The sequence below is a fragment of the Dermacentor silvarum genome, chromosome 11 (genome assembly GCF_013339745.2).
Source record: "Dermacentor silvarum isolate Dsil-2018 chromosome 11, BIME_Dsil_1.4, whole genome shotgun sequence".
Classification (NCBI taxonomy): Eukaryota; Metazoa; Arthropoda; class Arachnida; order Ixodida; family Ixodidae; genus Dermacentor; species Dermacentor silvarum.
In genome coordinates, this window is record NC_051164.1 from 34,029,312 (window position 1) to 34,050,489 (window position 21,178).

Genomic DNA, 21,178 nt, shown 5'->3' on the forward strand with positions numbered 1-21,178 from the left:
TCTTGTAGAGCCCAACTGGCCGCGGTGGCTTGTCGGGTCCGGTCAAGGCTCGTCGGTTGGCTTCGCAGTGCCAACTCGGAAAGCCATGCTTCCCGAGACCAAGTTGTGAATGTCTCTAATGAGCTCACCAGCCTGGATACTGCCTGGGCTGGGCGCTCCGTATACTGGTAAGTAATGTATGTCAGTGTAGCTGTGAGGTCGTTGAACCAGGGGCCTACCCTGCTTGTGTATACCTGTGGAACGATTCGTAACAGGAACGTTCGCCGAGCTCCTTATCAAATCAAATCATATCTGAGTTCATTGTCAATGAATGCATGATAAATGTTTACAGCATTATTTCACCCGCCGCGGTAGCTCAGTCAGCGAAGGCGTTCCGCTGCTGAGCACGAGATCGCGGGATTGAATCCCGGCCCCGGTGGTCGCATTTCGATGGCGGCGAAATGCAAAAACACCAGGGTGCGGGCGTTGTAGTGCACGCTAAAGAACCCTAGGCGGTCAGAATGATTCCGGAGCCATTTACTACGGCGTGCCTCATAATCAGATCTGGTTTTGGCACGTAAAGCCCCAGAAAGAAGATGAAGATACAGAAATATTTGCACCGTTTTGCTATATGACTAGTTGTCGGTCCAATCTAATACACGAGTTTTTGTGAACAGGTTATGTGAACCTATAATTACCTCTGCGGCACAAAACGATTACCCTAATAATAATTTCTTACTTCCATGACTGAATTAGTTATACCTCAATAAATCGTATAATTCAATTTCCGAAAACACACAGTCACAATATATTAACTTATAATTTCAATATTCAAAATTTCAATTGCTCTTTAATTCAACCGTTTACTTTACTTTTGGTAATATTATTATTCTAATATTTTTTACTTACGGCGTCCCTGAATGCGTGGTCCTCAGACAGCACCAGGCATTCCGGAGGGGGCAGGCTATCCATATTTAGCCGACAATTTGCACTTCTGACACCATGTATGACACCAGACACGACCACAGGGTTGCAACTGCCAAAAGAGTGTTGTCAGACGTCCTTGGCGCCCAGCCCCCTGCCGGTACACGCGGTACGCCCCACCTGTCCCTCGTGAAGTCTTGGCAGACGATTGACCGGGCATGTCACCAATCGATTTGATTGGGTCTGCGCCGCAAGGCTTCATCAGGCGCCGGTGGTGAGGAACTCCGCGGAGCGATTTCACGGGCTTGCAGCGGGCGTGCCTGTGCCTCTCAAACGCCTACTTTCTGCTTCAGTCAAAGTGCTGCGGTTTTTGGGTTGCTTCTCGTGGAGGTGGAGGCTGGAGCGGTGCATACTCAGACGCCGCCGTGGCGGGGACATTCTCGTATGCTCGCTCTCCGATGCTTCCTTGTTGTTGTTGTTGTTGTTGTTGCCTCAAAACGTGGCATGCTGCCAGACCTCTTCATCTTCTCCCATCAACTTATGACACGTGCCCACGAGGAGGGGATTGACCATGGTTCGTATTGGAAAAATAATAAGAAGTTTTTGCTTTCTGTTTACTTATTGATCAGTAATTCCTATATTTATTTCTTAGTGATTATAAAATTTTTAACAACGAAGCTGTTTAAGGCAGCCGTAATTTGTGGTGCGTAGCCAGAAACTAACAAGAACGAAAGTAAACTTTCTTGCCGAGGCGGCATTCAAACCCGCGTACCCCCGGTGCCAAAGCGAGGGTCATAACCACTAGGCTATACAGCCACGCCTGCAGAGCATGCATTTATGCGAACCATATGATTGCGTTCGAGCGACGTCGTCTTCGTCCACAGCTGGCGCGGTCGTACGCTCGTGCTTTGAGAGGTGAAGAGGTTTTGCACGCTATGAGAGAGAGAGAGACGGATTCGCAAGAATACAGGCCACTAACCTCAGGAGAGTACAGGCTAGGTCTGTACTTAGTCCAAAAAGACTAGCTGCAATGACTGGTGATGAATATCCACCAAACTGCAAACATTGTAACTGCCCCCTGGCGGACCAAGATCACATCTTGTGGGGATGCCAAAAGAACCCTCCCCCGAGAGAACTCTTTAGGCGAGCTCCTTCACACGAAGAGTGGGAGATGAAGACGAAAACTTACAACCCGGAAGACCAGATACGGTTGGCGGAATGGGCTGATAGCGTCGCGGCGAAGCAGACGCCACGCTAGCCCATGCATTCCGTAGAGAAATAAAACTTCACTCAACCTCGATAATAAAAGTATATTCTCTCTTCTCTCTCACGGAGCGGGTGTCCTGGAACGCTGTGTCGGCATTGAAACGCGGTGTCGGTGTTGCAAGATACGCTATGCAACGCGTAGTGATGGCCGTAAGTCCGAGACGCGCGAAAAGAAATTGTGATCATCATGAGTAATAAGACGAGAAGTTCGCGCACACTTCCGGAAAATGCTTGGCTACGATCGCCCAGCTTCGCTGTTTCAAGCCTTGCGTGGCCGAGTGCAAGTTTTCTTCTGTTCTTTTCTGGAAAAGGGGCCATTCCAATTCTGACGACGATGCTGGATTATGAAAATAATGCGATCTACTGTTGATAATCACCAAAGGTGTTTAACATGAGAGTCTTCCTGTAGCAACGACGCACTTATACACAATCTTACACATTTCCTCTCAGGCTCGACTAAGGGTATTTGCACCAAAAGATTAAATATTAATCACCCAGAGGGGAAGGCGCATACACAATAGGGGCTGCTTTAAGTAGGCTTTTTGTGTGGAATTTTATAGTGGGCGATCGAGGAAATGGTCCAGTGATACTATATGCCAGATCTCGACTCCCGCACTCCGGGCAGCTTGCTTGCTTGCCTTCGAGAGTCGCTCGTACCCACTATGGGGGATTGGCAAAGAATCTGGTGATTCTTGGCTGCTGCTTTTTCTTCGATATTCTCGTCGACGACGTGTACTAGGCGCTATTTTTCAACGTTCTGATGATGGTGATGGTTAAGATGACGATGATAATGGTCTTTTGTATAATGGGGAATAGGCCACAAACCAGGTCGTATTAATCGTATATGTTAAAGGAATGAAGACTATTTTTGTTAAAAAGTGTGTGCACTAGGGTAGTGACAATTGCATAGCCAGGTAGAATAAAAAATATTAGAATAATAATATTACCTAAAGTAAAGTAAACAGTTGAATTCAAGAGTAATTGAAATTTTGAATATTGAAATTATAAGTTAATATATTGTCACTATGTGTTTTCGGAAATTGAATTATATGATTTATTGAGGTACAACTAAATCAGTCATGGAAGTAAGAAAATATTATTAGGGTAATCGTTTTGTGTCGCAGAGGTGTATTAGATTGGAGCGACAACTCGTGTATTAGATTGGACCGACAACTAGTCATATAGCCTAACGGTGCAAATATTTCTGTATCTTCATCTTCTTTCTGGGGTTTTACATGCCAAAACCAGATCTGATTATGAGGCACGCCGTAGTAAATGGCTCCGGAATCATTCTGACCGCCTCGGGTTCTTTAGCGTGCACTACAACGCAAGCACCCTGGCGTTTTTGCATTTCGCCGCCATCGAAATGCGACCGCCGGGGCCGGGATTCGATCCCGCGATCTCGTGCTCAGCAGCGCAACGCCTTAGCTGCCTGAGCTACCGCGGCGGGTGAAATACTTCTGTAAACATTTATCATGCATTCATTGACAATGAACTCCGGTTTGATTTGATTTGATAAGGAGCTCAGCGAACGTTCCTTTTACAAATCGTTCCAGAGGTATACACAAGCAGGGTAGGTTCCTGGTTCAACGACCACACAGCTACACTGACATGCATTACTTACCAGTGTACGGAGCGCCCAGCCCAGGCGGTATCCAGGCTGGTGAGCTCATTAGAGACACTCACAACGTGGTCTCGGGAGGCATGGCATTCCGAGTTGGCTCTGGGATGCCAACTGGCGAGCCTTGACCGGGCCCGGCAAGCCGCCGCGGCCAGTTGGGCTCTACAAGAGTACTCCACCCGAGATTTACCACACGGAGTGTTTTCGTAGAATGAAGTGTATTCATCATCCTGTTACGAAGCGAAATTTTGTCGTTTTCGTGGAAGTGAAAACTACTGACACGATTGAAAAATGTGTTCGATGTATTTTGGCTCATTGCATAGACAGCATAAAGGGGATACCGCTAGACCACATTGGTGCAAGTAAAAGTTGGGCGTTGGGATAAGGCAACACAGCTTTGTAAATGACACTTCAAATTGTCGATTAGGACACTACTGGCGATTGCAAGAATAATTTGGGATGCATAAAGTCCGCAGATTATGCAAATGCGAGGCTTTTTCTGTCTTCGGTCAAAAAAATGCCTATATTTATCGGCAGTGATATCAGCAGTAGCCGGTACCACAGAGGCCACCGGATCACTTAAAGAGGCTCTTGGTAGTGCGTCAGCTATTTCATGAACATCAGTTTATCGGTGGCCAGGTGCCCTCACCAGCTGAAGTAAACTCAAGTTCTTCTACTTCTTCTTCTTCTTTTAATTCCTCTTTACGCGCGGGAATGACGCTATGATGATTATTTGTAACAACAATTGTTACGCATCTTTTTACCACCCTAGTTATGACTACCCGCGTTTACATGAATGTCACATCGGCTGATAGGTTCATTCTTGGGTTTAAATGCTCACAACCAGAAAGTTATTTACTCACATCGGAGTGGCGTCTGTAGTGTAGAGTAGTGGGCAGGAGCTTGGTATTCGATGACAATATATCATGAAATTCAATCATTATATCATGATTGAATTATAGGTGAGATCATTAGCTTATCTGGGCTAATCATGTCACCTATAATAAGGCTTAATGGACTCAGCTTATATCAATAAAACCGGTCTATGTAGGCAGGACCAATGCTCATACAAAAATGCTGTCATTTCACTAATAAAGACAAAATGGGATCGTCTCTAAGAAGATTCGTAAATATTTGAATATGTTTTGACTGCTAGAATGCGGAATCTGCAAGGAAGATTAGGCAGTCGTGCTTCTTGATACAAAATTTTGTTAGCAACAAATTAGGTTAACCAAGAAAATTCCGAAGAGCCTCCCGCCCTAGAAGAACAAAGTGGTTAATTTTGTATACTGGCCCCCCAACGAACACGCAAATAAATTCCACTATCGATGAAACGTACGTGCGATAAATCGTTATTAGAGTTCCCCTGCGTTGCCATCCCTACTGAAAAATCCGCGTATTCCCTCTAGCTCCTATATCCAATAACATCATGATGTATAGGAAAAACAAGTTTTTGTATGGGATACAATATGTTTCATATTGGATTATTGGATACGGGAGTTATGGGGTATATTAATTTTTCAATAAAGCAAGAGCGACGTAGGCCACGTTTACTTGTCATTCCAACTCCGCGCGTTGCCCTAGATTTACCATGACCAATGTGATTTCGCTAGCCAAATTTTTGCGTCGTATATTACACGTAGATATTTTATGAAGACAACTTGTAGAATAATTTCCTGACTGGTACGCTCGCTCACCAGTGCTTCCTCGCTGCCACAACTGAATTCCCGCACCCCCTAATTATGATGATAATGATGATGATGATGGCCACTAAAAATGGCAAGGTAAATGTACATATGTTGATGTTTTGATTCTCTGCCCTTGAAGTCCATGCATCCTGCAACGGCATCTTGTCGAGGCATGACAGCGCCGTGCCTGGACACCTTATCTACACCTTATCACACGGCGTTTTGTCTGGCTGGGCAATCAACAGGGACATTCATGAGTGAACTCGCAGTTGCTGGGTTTGCCAGCAATCCAAGGTCCATCGTTATACCTTGTCTCCGCACGATTCCTTCCCACCTCCTTCATAGGGTTTCGACAAGGTCCATGTTGACATTCTCGGACAATGTAATGGCCTGCATGAGATGGAAGCACGTACCTTCTGACTGTTATGCTCGGTGGCCTGAAGCGTTTCCCATTCCCGACATCGCTAAAGCTTTCGTTTCGGCATGGGTGTCACGCTTGAGCGTTCCATCTACCATCACCACCTATAGAGGTCGACAGTGTGAGCCTTCCCTTTTCAAAAAGCTCTATGCCTTGCTAGGATGTTCACAGATTCGTAACGCAGCTTACTACGTTCGAGTCTTCGCTTTTCAAGAAGTTCATGACTTCACTAGGAAGTTCGCAGATTCTCGAAGCTCTCTCTCCTGTCGCATCCCTTTACCCCTCCCCCGGTAGAGGGCAGCCAACCGGAGATAACCTCTGCTTAACACCCCTGCCTTTACCTTTTTTTCTCTCTCTCGCAGATTCGTACGACAGCATACCACCCCCTCGCAAATATCATGGTCGAACGTTTCCACCGGACACTAACGATATGTTAAGCACGCCACCCCAAACTGTCAGTTCGTAAGTTTCCCTGCCTCTTGTTTTGCTTAGCCTTAGGGCAACGTTAAAGCAGGACGTCGAGTGTACAGCTGCTGATCGTGTATGGTTCGTGACTACGTCTACCCGGAGAAATGTTAAACCCTATATCACCCTCGCCTTGTCCAGACCCGTCCGAGTATGTGGTGCAGTGGCGTTCCGCTGTGCGCAATCTTTGTTCCCGCATCCTCGCCGACAATACCGTGATTCCCCCTACATACCTCCTGACCTGGAGACAACAACACATGTGTTTGTCCATCGCGACGCAGTCTGCAAGCACTTGCAGTGTCCTTACGATGACTCTTATCGCATCATCAAGCGCAGTGACAAGGTCTATACGCTTGATTTGCACGGTCGCCATGATTCCGTGTCTATTGACCGCCTAAAAGCATCGATTGTTGAAGACCCGCTTCCCCGTACAATTCCAGACCACGCCATGTCTCCCATTTCATCACCGCTACTTCGTTGCATTCTCTGACCCCTTCGACGCCTTTCATGCGGCTGCTTCACTAGCCGGGGGCATATGCAGCACCAAGGAGGTAATGCAATGAAATATAAGACAGAGCTACTGCCGACGCCGTTCGCATTTTCCCGCGTTCGCGCACAACGCGTGCAGTGTCGATGATGACGATTTAATGGTCTCCCCTTTGAAACGGGGTGGTTTCAAATAGTCACCTTGAATGTCCGTGACTACAGCCAGCGCCTCTGATGGCCTCCTCACAGTTACAGTGGTCGCGCAGGAGAGTGATGCTTTCAGCTGAGGAAGGAGCAAAACAGCGGATATCAGAGACGCCGTGGTGGCGTAATAACTTGACCAGCTCGGGGAATAATTCTGACAATAGGCAACAGTGAACAGAAAGATATGGGCCGTGCACTGACCGACGCGTGTCTTGCGATGTGGGGTTGGTTCCAGCAGCGCTGTCATCGCACACTATTGAACGCGTCGAGCGCAACGTAGCCGTAACTGCGGTCGCCTCAGAGCGCGCATCCAAGGTTATGAGACGTGCGTTCTACACCAAATAAGAGAGAAAGGTCAAAAGAAGCAAATGATGCTTGGCCCTGATTAAATGAAAATTCTAGTCACGAGCCAGATAAAAAGCTTAGTCAGAAGCCGTTTGGTCTTCGACCTTAAGGTGCGGCCCGCGGGACACTGCTCTCTCCTGCCCCATAGCCGTCTCTCCTGTGTATCTTCAAGCGAGCAAGTTGAAACAAAATGAGCGATAAACCCACTGGTACTTGCGATAACTGCGTCCAACTTCGCGTGTGCTCGAATGATTCGCAAGTTTTTTGCGGCAGCAGATCCCTGAGGCGATGTAATTGATTGGTGGCGTCATTTTACGAATTATAGAAAAGTGTATCAGGGCCACTTTAGCGTTCACCTAAATGTAAGTGAACAACGCAAAATGAGCAACACAATTACACAGTCACTCCGTCTCTACGGCAAATAGACGCCGCACTAGCGTTTCACATTTCCCAACTCACGCGTGATGCGACACCGTTGCCATCACGCATGGCCACAATGTAGAAGGAACAAGAGTAGGGTAACGCAAGACGAGCACAGAGAATGAAACCGGACAGGTGTTCACAAGAAACTTACCAAGCTGCTCAAAAAGCAGCTGTAGCCTTACAAGGCGCGTGTGCGCGTAAGAGCGGAAAAGTACAATATCCCGGTTTTCAGTCCTAGTGGGAGAAAGAGGTGGCGAAAGAGAAGAATAGAGAAACTTTTAATATAACAATGATGAAAATGTTGGGACCAATATGTAGGAGTCAAATATACTGCTGCTTGTATTATTGAGATCTTAGGCACTGGCAGTGACACATGAAGCTATATAAAGCGCATGAAAACGTATCATGTCCGACGTGCGTCTCTTTATCTGCAAAGGGCGGAGCTTCGTGACGCATTTGTTTCGCCCCACGACATCTCAGTCAGATGGTGACCTTCAGGCATTGGGATTCGTCTCCGGATTTCCGGAAGAGGTCCCTGAAGAAATCCCGTATGTTGTGTATCAACTGCAAGCGCCGGTATGGGCCGGTGATGTTCAGCTGGGCGCAGGCTGGCCCCGGGGCGTCGAAATCGATGTCATACACTGCGATGCTGAACGTTGTCCGTAGTTGAACCTTCTTCAGTCCACACAGCTGCAAAAACAAAGGCAATATTATGTGTCAAAGTATAGGAGTATGCGGTTATTCGTATGTCTTTGTATGAATGCAATGCTATTTTTTGTTTCATATAGATCAACCACGGTAGCTCAGTTACTATGCATGCTAAAACCGCATGTCAAATGTGCATTGAGTGCCCTTTAAAGAAACCAAAGCCGTCAAAATTATGCGGTACTCCCATACTACTGGCATGCGTCACAATCAGATCGTAGCTTTAGCAAGCAAAATATTATACGTTATTTTTATTTATTTTGTTTCAAATCTAATCGAAATTCGATATTTCATTTGCTCCCGTATTCGATTTAGTTAAAGTATGTATGATTACTAGGATTATTACATCCTGCCCGCCACGGAGAAATTACCATGCATGCCACTCCAACGGATGCATAAAGCCTCCCCCCTAAGCCGTACAAGTACCCTGTTACCTTTACTTATATTATTAAGCCGAAAGCCTCAGGTGTCTATGTTGGCGGGGCCTTTGGAGTTACCTCGGCGAAACTGCGCCGTCACGGAAAATGACCGACGCCGCAAAGAGTACAAAAGCACGTCCAAAAATGCTCGGATTGGTTGTAACCTTTCGTTTGCGCGGGAATCGAACCAGTGCCTCGGTGACGCGAGACGAGCACGCTTCCTTGGAGCCACGGCTGCTACACGGTTGTACTTTATAAAAGGTGTGCCTATAAATGTGCGTAATTTTACACGTCACATGGTCACAGAGACGCGCTCCTGCCACTTCTCGCGCGTTCTTCGTCGTCTTCTTCCACAGCTGCCAGGTTTTCGCCTGCACGTCTTACAAGCGTGTAACACTTGATAATTTTTTTTTCTGTCTGTCCTCACAAGCTGTTCAGTAGAGCCCGATTCCTGCATGGCGTTACGTGTATTCAAGAAAGGAAATGTCAGTTTTCTTTTTATTTGAAAGCAAAGCTTCATATGTCTAGGCGAAATCGTAGATGGCTAGGCGAAATCGCCTGTGCACAGAAGATTGTCATCATCAGCATTGGCTCCAGCGACGTCGTCTAGGTTCCGCAGCTAGCTCGTTGGCTCGTGCTTGTGTTCGGTACGTGCTCGTGCCACTGCTCCCCCATTCGTCGTCGTTGTCTACTTCCACAGCTGGCTGCGTTGCCGCTCACAATTTCAGCGTACAATTTCACTATTCTGTCGTCAGAATGGGGAGGCCCCGTTTTACGAGCGTACGAGCCATTTGCTTAAGTCGGGCATGAGTCATTCATTGTCTTACGTAACGGACAGATTTAATTTTGAAGCAATTTAACTTCGAAGAATCCCAAGCGGCAATGTCGGGAGAATGGTGCTAACCACGCCGTCGAGCAAATTCGAGACATCGAACGTAAGCAAGAACGGCGGACTGCGGCCATGCCGTCAGTGGCATAGTTCTCTCCGTTGCAGCCGAACCTGTGTGTAACAGCATAATTGAGAAATACTTCAATGAACCCTCGGGATTAACCCAGTAATAAACAACGGGGCCGCAAATGTTAGCTTTGCTGGTTAACCATCTTCAAGGAGTGGAAGGGCCGACAAACTTTTTTTTCAGTGCCTCCTTTATTTACGCATTTCTTGTTTCTTATTACTTTATAAAAGAGGAAGATATTCGGTATTCAGTTTAGTTTTCATAGCCCATAATTTTCGAATAGTAGAATGGGATCCAATCGGAAGTTCAGCAATGTTGGAAACTATAGAACCTTCTGAAAATTCATTGGGTCCACATGAACCGTGGCGGAGTGGGCTTTAATCTGCTAACATGCTATATACAGCAGTCTGTGTTGAATGCATCTGAAGCTTTAGCACACGGCTCGCTGCGATTCATTCCGAATTCCGAATGCAAACGGAGCAAACGAAACAGTCCTACTGGGTCCATTTAGTTGATATACTGTATAGGACAGTGTTTCGTAGTTACCACACACTGTCTGAATCAGAACAGAGCATTTAGGACTATTTATTTTGGGTTTGTAACTGAAACACAGTTACCCTAACGGAAGTGTAAAATGACACTGATCCACAGAAAAGAACAGACATGACGAACACCTTGTCTTGTCTGTCTTCTATGTGCACGTGCTATCTTGCGTCCCTGTTAATAAAACACGCGTTCGCTCTTCGATGTGCGTTCGCTTCCCGTGAATGCGCGCGTCCCTCGCGCCCTTTCACTCGCACATACAGCGTCCGGAGCGCGGCGATAATTTCATCGCCGCTAACGTCATACGGAACCTCACGGCGACGCCGACGACGGCAGAAATCCGCTTTAGAGTGTCCATATAATTGCTAAAGCAAAAAATAGAAAATTATTATGGAGTTCCGACGCCCATGCTCAAATCAATATGAAGCGAAGCTTTCGTGAATCCGGTAATTAAATGGTATACGACTGATCATTTCCTGCAACGCGTTTTCAGCTAACCATTACGCGTCTGCCAGGCAAATCAGCAAGTCATGGAAACTTCCACCACGCGTCTCACGTGATTATCCGGGATCGACCCACTCTGTTCCATAGCAAATATATGAACACTTTATCCGTCGGCATATTAAGCTTTGCCTTAATAAAAAAAAGTTTCGCCAAATAGGCGAAGCATCATTGTGATAGCAAAGAAGTAGACAGTTATACGAAGTAAGGATATCAGTTTTATCGGACGCATAAACTCGCGAACATTGCCTTACCGACTAGCCTAAAGAGCATGGTGCCATCCGCGCACAGACAGACATGAACACATCTCACTTGATTACCACGGAAACTCGCTGTCAAAACGCTGGAGTCAGAAAGCGCGGCAGCAGCCGTGAGCGAATTGACCTTCGTGCTGCCTGTCCCTTCAACGCTAAGCGGCGAAAATAGAACGGATACGAAGCTATCTATGACCACTCGGCACCACTAGGCCCCCATTGCTAATCGTTTTCAAGATAGGGCCCTCGCGCCGCGCCATAAATACGAGCTGCCTGAGTTGAACGCCTCTCCCCCCTCCTTCTCCTCTCTCCGGTGCCGTGGGCGGGACGGAAGATGGCGCACTTCCTCACGCCTGTCTTCCCTTGCGTGCGCGAGATTGAGCCGATGATTGCACGCTTTCACTTGCACATACAGCATACGGCGTTCGGCAATGATGTTATCGCCCTTGGACTTTAGACCAAACATCACGGATACGCCCACACCAATGGCAGCAGTGCGCATGTAGTGTCAATATACTTGCTGTCGCAATAAAATAATTATTTGCTTGAATGTGTATATTGTTGCAGTGAAGGTATTTATGTACCGTTTGCTGCTTCGTTGCGTAATTGCGGAGAGAGCAGAGCTGTCACCCGGCACACCTGGAGGGGTAGCACGGATGGGGCCACATAATACCTGACTTATTATGACTTTTATTTTATTATTTGACTTTTATTATGACTTTTATTGAGTGCTGTCCCGAGTGCGAGCGAAGTATTCGGCAAGACATTAGCAGCAGCTCCAGACATGTCCATCAGGGGACGTATTCTGTCTTGATGATGTTGTCGATACTACAGCCTTCGCCTGACGTAGCGCTCAACGAGCTAGTCAGCTCAGTCGATCTTTTTCAGCCAGCCAATCAGCGCTTGCCTGAGGGGGATGCTATCACTGAAAGTGATTGTCGCAGAATACGTCCCCACAGTTCTGGAGGATTCGACTAGAACGCTTCGCTTTATAGGAGCAGTTTCTTCGCGAACAGTCATATCGGAGATTGTCGGAATGACTAGAATCACCAGAGTGTGGAGCCTCAGTTCATGCAACAAGCTAAAAGTATCTTTTTATTGACCATTCTCAAAGAGAAATATTGAGCTTGTCTGCTAGCCTAAAAGCGGTGGACAAACATGGAAGTCAGTCCTAGCGACAGAAAAGGCCTAAAAGGACGCTAAATGGGCACCGCACGAGTAAATTATGTTTTCACGATTGAGCGTGCGTTTTTTTTTTCGGTCCTTTTTTTAGAACGATGCTTCACTTCAAGCGGAGAAAATGAAGACCACGTTTAATCCCTTTTCCTTCAAATAGAGCTCCTCGACCGAAAATATCCCCGAGGAACTATTTGCATGCCTCAGAGCTCTCTACACGTTTTTTTTATTACATGTTAAATGCTAGGAACCAATTTCGGTTTCGTTTTTCGTGTGGTTTATCTGTGCCATGACGCAAATGGTGCTCCCGCGGCAGCACAACTGGCGAAGTTTTGGCACACACGGCGGCTCACTCACTATGCTGCTACCTCTTTGCGTGGCCCAGTGTAGTTGCATAACGAACAGTCAAGCGAGCCGCAGCAACGACCATAACGTCATGTCCTGATGTCACGTGACCACTTTCTGCGCCACGGCGTCATGACACAGCTAAAGGGAATCGAAACCGAAACTGGCTAGTTGAAAAGTTGTAGTAAATTATTTGCTGCGCTTTGAGGCTGGCCAGTATTTTTTTACGTTTTCGAGGTCCGCCACCTTTACTCATGACAAACAACATAGAAAGTCGAAAACTTTGTCAGTACACTCCTTTAGAATCGGTGGCATCACGTGTCTCCGCTTGTGCCGGGGCCATCAAGGCAGCGTCGCCACGTGCATTTCCGTTTTGCAGTCCGTGGCATTGACTTCGCTCACTGACACAAGATACGGACCGGCTCTCTCCAATACACCAGCCATCATCAGCCGGTCGAAGAAGCGCACCATCGGTTGCGCCAATTCTGGGTCCCTATCAGAGTTGCGGAGTGGCAGCTCCAGAGTTGGAATGATTCCTGAATCATTACACTTTTCAAACATCCGGAATTGAATGCAACTGCAACAGTCGCGCGGACGGAAGGAGAATGGAATCGGAGCCCGAAATTCACGGGTGGAGTTGGTACGGAAAGAGCAAAAAGACCTGGATTGCTAAATGTTTCTTTTAAGCAAGTCTACAAAACCGGTATACTTGCCAATTACCGTAAACTACGCTAGGTTAATTTCCTGTCTCTGTGTTTACTCAATATTGGCTCTTGCAATATCTAGCATTAGGTTATGACCTCTACTAATCATAAATAATTAACATGGTATCCTGCACATCTGATGACCCCGAAACTTTCTTTGTGCTACATTATTTATGTTCTCGTAAATGCAACAGCTTTTAGTTGCCAACAATAGCTGGATTTAGCAAGAACATGCTTTGTTTACGACACTAGGATGGAAGTCAAAATCATGTCGCAAACTGCGCCACCCCAGGGTGATCTGGTGCGAGCAGACAGACAGATAGACAACGAACTTTATTTGATCCTGAGGAGCTACTGTCAGGACCCCCTAACGGGAGGCGGTTGTAACCTCTGGCTGCGCCCACGTAGAGGAGAGAACGCCGTGACGCTCCGCCCGTTCCTGGGCCCTATGGATAGCCTGGACTTGTTTTCGGAGTACCGTGCTTCTGATGGCCTCCTTCAATTCGACTTCGCTGGAGAGTATGTCGTTAGGTAACGCGAGACATCGCCAGAGCATGTGAGCCATAGAGCAAAAGGTTTCATTACAGTCGGGACAACCAGGGTCCACGTGTGAGCATATCCTACTAAGGAAGCCCCGCAACGGGAAAGATCTTGTCTGCAACATTCTAAGAGTAGCTGACGGACTTCTGTTGAGCTTCGGGTGAGGAAGAGGATAAACTCTCCTGCCAAGTTGGTAATGTTTAGTAATTTCATTAAATGTGAGTAGTGGATCGTTCTGCTGAGTCCCTTCCTGCCCCTCCGGAGCCTCCAGACCGCCGTGGCGCGTCAGTTCTCGCGCACGGTCATGGGCCACCTCGTCGAGGTTTTGAAAGCCCTCGAGAACGTTCGTCCCCATGTGTGCGGGGAACCACGTAATATAATGAGATCCGGGGCAAGCCGCCTTCTCTAGAACAGAGGCCTCCTCTCGTGCGAGGTTACCCGATTCAAATGCTCTGATAGCGTCTCTTGAGTCGGTGTAAATGTATAAATGCTCTGGGTCACACAAGGCCAGCGCCACTGCGATTTGCTCTGCAATACCCGGGGTGGCCGCCCTTACCGTGGCGGATGAGCGAAGCACTCCCCGCCCGTCTATAACCGACAAGGCGAACATTCTCCTGTTGCCGTATTGCGCCGGATCGACAAAGAGCGAAGAGTCTATGTCATCCCTAACTCTCTTCAAGATGGCTCGTGCACGGGCTTTACGTCTACCCTCGTTATGATGTGGATGTACATTTCGCGGGAAGGGCCCCACCATGTAGGTCTCTCTGGTTTCCCGTGTCAGTGTTATCCGCCGTTTCTCCATTATCCTAGGAGCCATGCCAACCTCGTCAAGGATTCGCTTGCCAGCCTTGGTCGACGACAGCCTGACCATCTGGGCGCGCCTGCGCCCATGTGGTCAGGCCTCTATGACCTGCGCCTCTATGATCTCCCCTATGTTTATGTGCATTCCGAGTTGATCTAGCCTGTCGGAGCTCGCGGCAATCGGCAAGCCTAGCACTTTCTTGATGCTCTTGCGCATGATGCTATTTAACTTGGTCTTTTCCGTTTTGGTTCCTACTAGAGGTGACACCACATAGTTAATATGGCTCATCAGAAACGCATGGTACATCCGAAGGAGGTTGTCCTCACCTAACCCCTTCTTTCGGTTGGACACGCCAGCGATTAATATCAACATGTTCTCCGTCTTGGCTGTAACGTGGGTAATTTGTCTGGATTTACAGCCCCTCGCATCTATGAGCAGGCCTAGGATCTTGACTGAGTCGACTCAAGAAATTTTCTGCCCATTATTCGCGTATAATGCCACGGGTAGCTGGTTGAGCGGTGTCAGACCCCTAATCCCTTGCCTCGCCGGTCTGTAAAGTAACAGCTCCGACTTACTCGGAGACAGCTTGAGACCTGTGTCCGCGAGGTAAGCCTCTGTCTAGTCCAAGGCCGCTTGTAGAGCTTGCTCCATTTCTGCTAGTGAGCCCCCTGGGCACCAGATAGTGATGTCATCTGCGTACAGAGCGTGACCTATGCCCGGGAGGCCATCCAGTCTTCCTGAAAGACCCTTCACGACTATATTGAAGAGCAGTGGTGAGATGACTGATCCCTGGGGGGTACCCCGAGCCCCCAGTTCATACAATCTCGACCGAATTTGCCCCACCTGAATAGTAGCGGTTCTATTCATGAGAAAGGACCTGACAAAGGACTGGAATTTGACCCCCAGGCCTATCCCGGCCGTGGCCTGCAGTATGTATCGATGCAATACTGTGTCAAACGCCTTAGTGAGATCCAGAGCGAGAGTCCCTCTCACGTCCCGAGTGCCGCTATCAAAGATTTGCTTCTTCAGCATTAGCATAACCTCCTGCATCGATAGGCCGGGCCGAAAACCCACCATATTATGTGGGAAGAGGTCCATGCGCTCTATGTACCCGGAAACCCTGCTCAAAATCGCGTGCTCCGCTACCTTGCCTATGCACGAGGTTAGTGACATCGGTCTTATGTTGTCCAAATTAAGGGGGTTCCAGGTCTTGGGATAAGTATCACCGATACCTTCTTCCATCCGTCGGGCACCTGTCCTCCCTCCCATACCCTGGTAACCTCCTTAGTTAGCCGTTCCACTTACTTATCGTCCGGGTTACGTAATAGCCTATTAGAAACCTTATCCGGACCCGGAGCCGATCTGCTATTTAAATTGTGGAGCACCGCCCTGAAATCCGATTCTGTGAAGGGCGCGTCCAGCTCCTCCACCGTCGCACACTCGATCTGCGGATAATCCTCTTCCTGCGTCAGCCCTATGGGGAGGTATCTATCCGCGACCGCATTCAAAAGCGACTGTTCAGTACCTCCCTCCTGTTTGTGCCTGTGTATGACTTTACTAAGTGTTTGCCTTTGATTTCCCTTTGCCTGCACGTCACCCAGGAGGTGCTTGAGAAGGTTCCACTTCCCTCCTGAGCGCATGGACCCGTCTACTGCCGCAGAGACCTCGTCCCATTGTAACCTATTGAGTTCCGTGCACTATCTTTCGATCTCTCTATTAAGCTCCGCAACCTTTTTCCTCAGCCTGTGGTTTAGCCGTTGTCTTTTCCACCGTATCAGAATCGAGGATTTGGCCTCCAGCAGGTGCGCTAAGTGCAGGTCCATTCTTGGGACCTCCGCTTCCGTTTTTACTATTGCAGTAGCCCTCTCTATGTCTTCAGTGAGCGAGTCAATAGCCTCGCCAAATGAGGAAAATGTGTTCGTTCGCTCCTTCCTAAATTTTCTAAACGCATTCCAGTCCGTCACTCGAAATACCCTGGCCGGTCGGGCGTCCACCCTTAAGGTTACTGCCACTTTTAAGTGGTCACTGCCCAGGTTTTCCTGGGCAGTGAACACTGACGTTACCCACGTGACGTTACCTACGTTTCTTACACATGCCAAATCAGGTGTTGTGTCTCGCGCAACCGATGTGCCCAGCCTAGTGGGGAACCCTGGGTCCGTGATTACTGTAAACGCGAGATCATCCAGGTTCCTCACCAGATTCTCTCCTTTTACGGTCTGTCTGACGTAGCCCCATGCACTCTGAGGGGCGTTAAAGTCCCCGGCAACTATCAGGGGAGAGTGCTTGGCTATCGATGTCGCCTTCCCTTTTTAAGCAGAGACTTAAACGTCTGTCTCTGGTCTGACGGTGGGCTATAAACATTAAGCACAAAGACGCCCTGCTTAAGCCACCCGTGCGGTATAACCTCCACGAAAAGGGCCTCCATCTTACCCCATCCAGAATGAATTTGATGCTCAATGAAGGGTAAATGTTTTTTGATCATCGTGGCTAATCCTCTTCCTCCCTCGCTCCTGACCGACACAGTTTTGAAGCCAGATAGGGTAGCGACATCACGTAGTGTCTCTTGTAATAATAAAATCTGCGGCTTTCCCGCCTGATTCGTTAAAAACTGGCGCAGTTCCACTGCCAGATTACCAGATCTTTGTGATCGCCCGCCATGGTGCTACATTACCATGGCTTGCTCCGCGTCCGGAGCATCCTCGGAGTGATTCACTCTCTTGCTTTGCGCTCGGACCTTGGCTTTCTCCCTAATCGCCGCCTTTTCCTCTAGTACCGTTACTGTTTGCAGCAAAAGCTTTACGCTTTCCTGATTTTCTCTACTTATCCTGGGTAGTTCCTGCAACATCTTTCTTTGCGGAGCCTCTCCCTCAGACGATTCCGAGTCGCTCTCTTGCGCCTCCTCAGGAAGGGGGGCCTTACGCTTTGCTTTACTGAATCCTACGCGGGTTATCTGTTCGACTACCTCTGGCGTCTGGTTGCTCGCCTCTATTTCACCGTGCTTGGGGTTTGCCTTGGCAGCTTTGAGTCGGCGTACCTCCTCTTTAAGCGCCTTAACTTCCTTCAGTAATGCCTCCACGTGAGACCTACTACCATGCTCTAGCGAAGTCGACCGCGTTACCTCCGTGGGTCTCTGCTGCTTCATCTTCGTCTTCCCTTTGACACGATCCGCCCAGGTAGGCTCCCCCTGTATTCTCACGGTGGACACCGAGCGCCCTCTCGATCGAGAGTGGTTCCCGGTTGCGTGTTTCTATTTGCGCCCAAGCCCAGTGCTCGACCGCTGGCGCCGCCATGCGCCGCTCGCGCGTACCATGTTTCTAGGTGGTTTCTTTCGCCGAGGGCGCTTGAACACAAACATATAGTTTTCTTGAAAGCAACCTTTGGAAAGCGCATCTATGGCTTAGTGGGTACGCCGCTCGCCTCGGGACCAAGCGTACGCGGGTTCCAATTGCGCTTTTGCTAGAATTTTTTTATATCCCGCTTTTCTTTTTTTCCCTTCTCTCTTTTCCAGCGTGGTCGGTTGAAGCCCGGTGCCGGGCGCCGTCGCGAAGCGGCGGTCGTTGGGGTGTTGCGGAGCGCAGCGTAGCAACACCCAAATAAAAAATACTGCTCCAGTCAGGCAGACTGCTCCCTCCCTGATAGTGAAATTATATTTGAATCATAAAAACAGTGATACGTTTATATAGGAATGGCATCGATCTCTCAGCAGCAGCCACACTCGTGCCTAGTCACCACCAGCCCAGCGTGTTCTCCGTTTCAACGACGGCGGCTAGAAACATGGTACGCGTGAGCGGCGCATGGCGGCGTCAGCGGTCGAGTACTGGGCGTGGGCGCAAATAGAAAAAAATGTCACAGTTTCGCCCTAAGGGCGAAGCAATGAATGCGATAGCAACACAGCAATGTCATACGAAGTAAGGTGAGCGGCTTTGGTAGCAATATGAATTGTAGTAAACATGAGCTGATTAAGTAAGCAGGTGTGCTGAGGCGTAAGTATACCGACATGAAGAGAGACTCGATAACCACGAGAAGGCGCGTGTGAAACGGCGGTGTTGATGAGAAGCTCTACCCGTGGGCAGCGCGTGCGAAGGGACACACCTGTAGCGCTGCACTGCCGACCCGGGTAGCATGTGTAGCGTGTGTGTGTAGCGCGCATGTGTAGCGCGCATGTGTAGCGTGCGTTGGAAAATGTGGCCCGACTATTACTAACTGATTGAACAAGTGTGGTGTGAGCGCGCACAAACAAACATGAATAGACCACACTGAATAACTGCAGACAACGACTGTCAAAACGCTGGCAGCAAGCGCATACGCCGCAGCAGCGGGCGAAGGTACGTGCGGTCTATCGCTTCAACGGAAACTGAGCGGCGAATGCACGGCGCATAAAGGTCAGAGCCGTGTGGAGATAAGCGACGGTGCGAGCGAGTGACGAGCGCGGTTGTTGGCAGAGTAGAAGTGCGCCCCCACCCCCCCCCACCCCCGCTCCCTCCGGCGCTGGCTTCCCGCTTCCTTGCTTGCGCGTGGGAGATTGAGTGCGTTCGCTCTCCGTGATAGCGGAATATTCTTTCCTGCGCCTGCCGGGCCGGCGACCGTACGCCACCTTCCATTCCGGGTCGCATGCCTCTTCTTGAGAAATCTCCTCTTCTTCCACATCTATCCTGGGTTGCATGTGCGGGAGTGGGGTAGGCCTAAGCCTACCCGCGTCTCCTCGCCGTGGTTCAAACACTCACAGAACGGCGAAAAGTCCTTTAAACTACGAAAATCCGGTATCGGCAGAGGCCTCTTGACTTGCCGCGTCGATTAAGGCATATTTACCCGGTTCCGCGGGGAGAACCACTCGGGAACATTGATGAAGCCGGAGCAGATGTCAACGCGCCCACACCATGTGGTGTGGTGTGGAGTCGCACCACACCTGGTGCGAGCACCATGTTTTTTTCGCACGCTGTCTACGGCCAAGGAGGCTGGATAACAGATGGTTATAAAGGTGTGCTGAAAATAATGGTGGCCGCTAAAGGACACCACTGCGTATAAAACAAGAAAGATCGACCTGTAAATGACAATGAGTTTTTTTTTCAAAAGACCAAATAATAGTTAGCACGCTAAACAATCGGCTGTAACATCTGTAACGTTGTTAAGACTGCAAGTAGTAAAAAATTATAGACAAAGCGTTTCATTTGCTGCAATATGAGGTGTGGAATGAATGAGCTATCCGCCGTGGTTGCTCAGTGGCTATGGTCTTGGGCTGCTGAGCACGACGTCGCGCGATTGAATCCCGGCCACGGCGGCCGCATTTCGAGGAGGCGAAATGCGAAAACCTCCGTGTACTTAGATTTAGGTGCACTTTAGGGAACACCAGGTGGTCCAAATTTTTGCGGAGTCTCCCACACGGCGTGCCTCATAATCATTTCTTGGTTTTGGCACGTAAAATTCCATAATTTAAATAAATTGGTCAGCTCAGGCACTCCAGAAGTGGGAATGGTCCAACGCTCACCACTCCGAGAAGTTAATAGGAGTAGTACGAACGATTATTTGCGCTCTCATCAATCGATTGGGAATGGAATGGAATTCCCCATTCCGCAACTGTCGTTCACATCCGGGATAGACAAGACACATCTACTATGAAAATGCAATGCCACGGCCGAACTCAGAAGTCGCTACCTCGTGTAAGGAGTGGAGCCGGCCAACGCTTGGGCCTGCTGGTCCATCTGATTTACTCGCAGGAAGCCGGCATCCTACCCCACACCTAAGCTCGCCCATCATTTCCATCACCTCCGATTTGGGCACGGGCCATCCTTTGTCATTCAAGCTACTACTACTACGCATAGAACGTACTCGGGGAGAACGGAACACTGTGATCACCCACCTTCACTCGAAGACTTCGCTCAGTCTCCAGCGTCAGGGTGCGTCCCAGTTCTTTGTCGAAAGAGATTCCAGCCTGCGCGACTTTATCGTATTGGTAGTTCTTCTTTATTGGGTCTGTGGACGTCTGGCAAACCTGATTGGGTGGAGAAATGAAAAGCAACAAAGAAGGACGCGTTAGAAGCTACAGAGGGAAAGTGAAGCAGTAATAGAGTGTTTTAGCCTAAACGCGTAATTCCCCTTCAAAAAAAAAAGTCTCAGTTTCGGCCGAAATGCGAAGCATGAATTGCGATAGCAGATTTACTAGCAGAGTATACGGAGTCAGGATAGTAGTTTTATCGGCTACCTAAACTTGGACACAATCGCTTACTAACTGAAATAACAAGCGTGATGCCAGCGCGCACAAACATGAATAGATCACACTCGATGACCGCAAACAACCTCTGTCAAAACGCTGGCGTGAGCAAGCGCGGCTGCAGCAGCGACAGGAGGTTCGTGTGGTCTATCGCTTGAACGGCAAATGAGTGGCCAAAGTACAGCGCATTCCAGAGTAAGACCCGT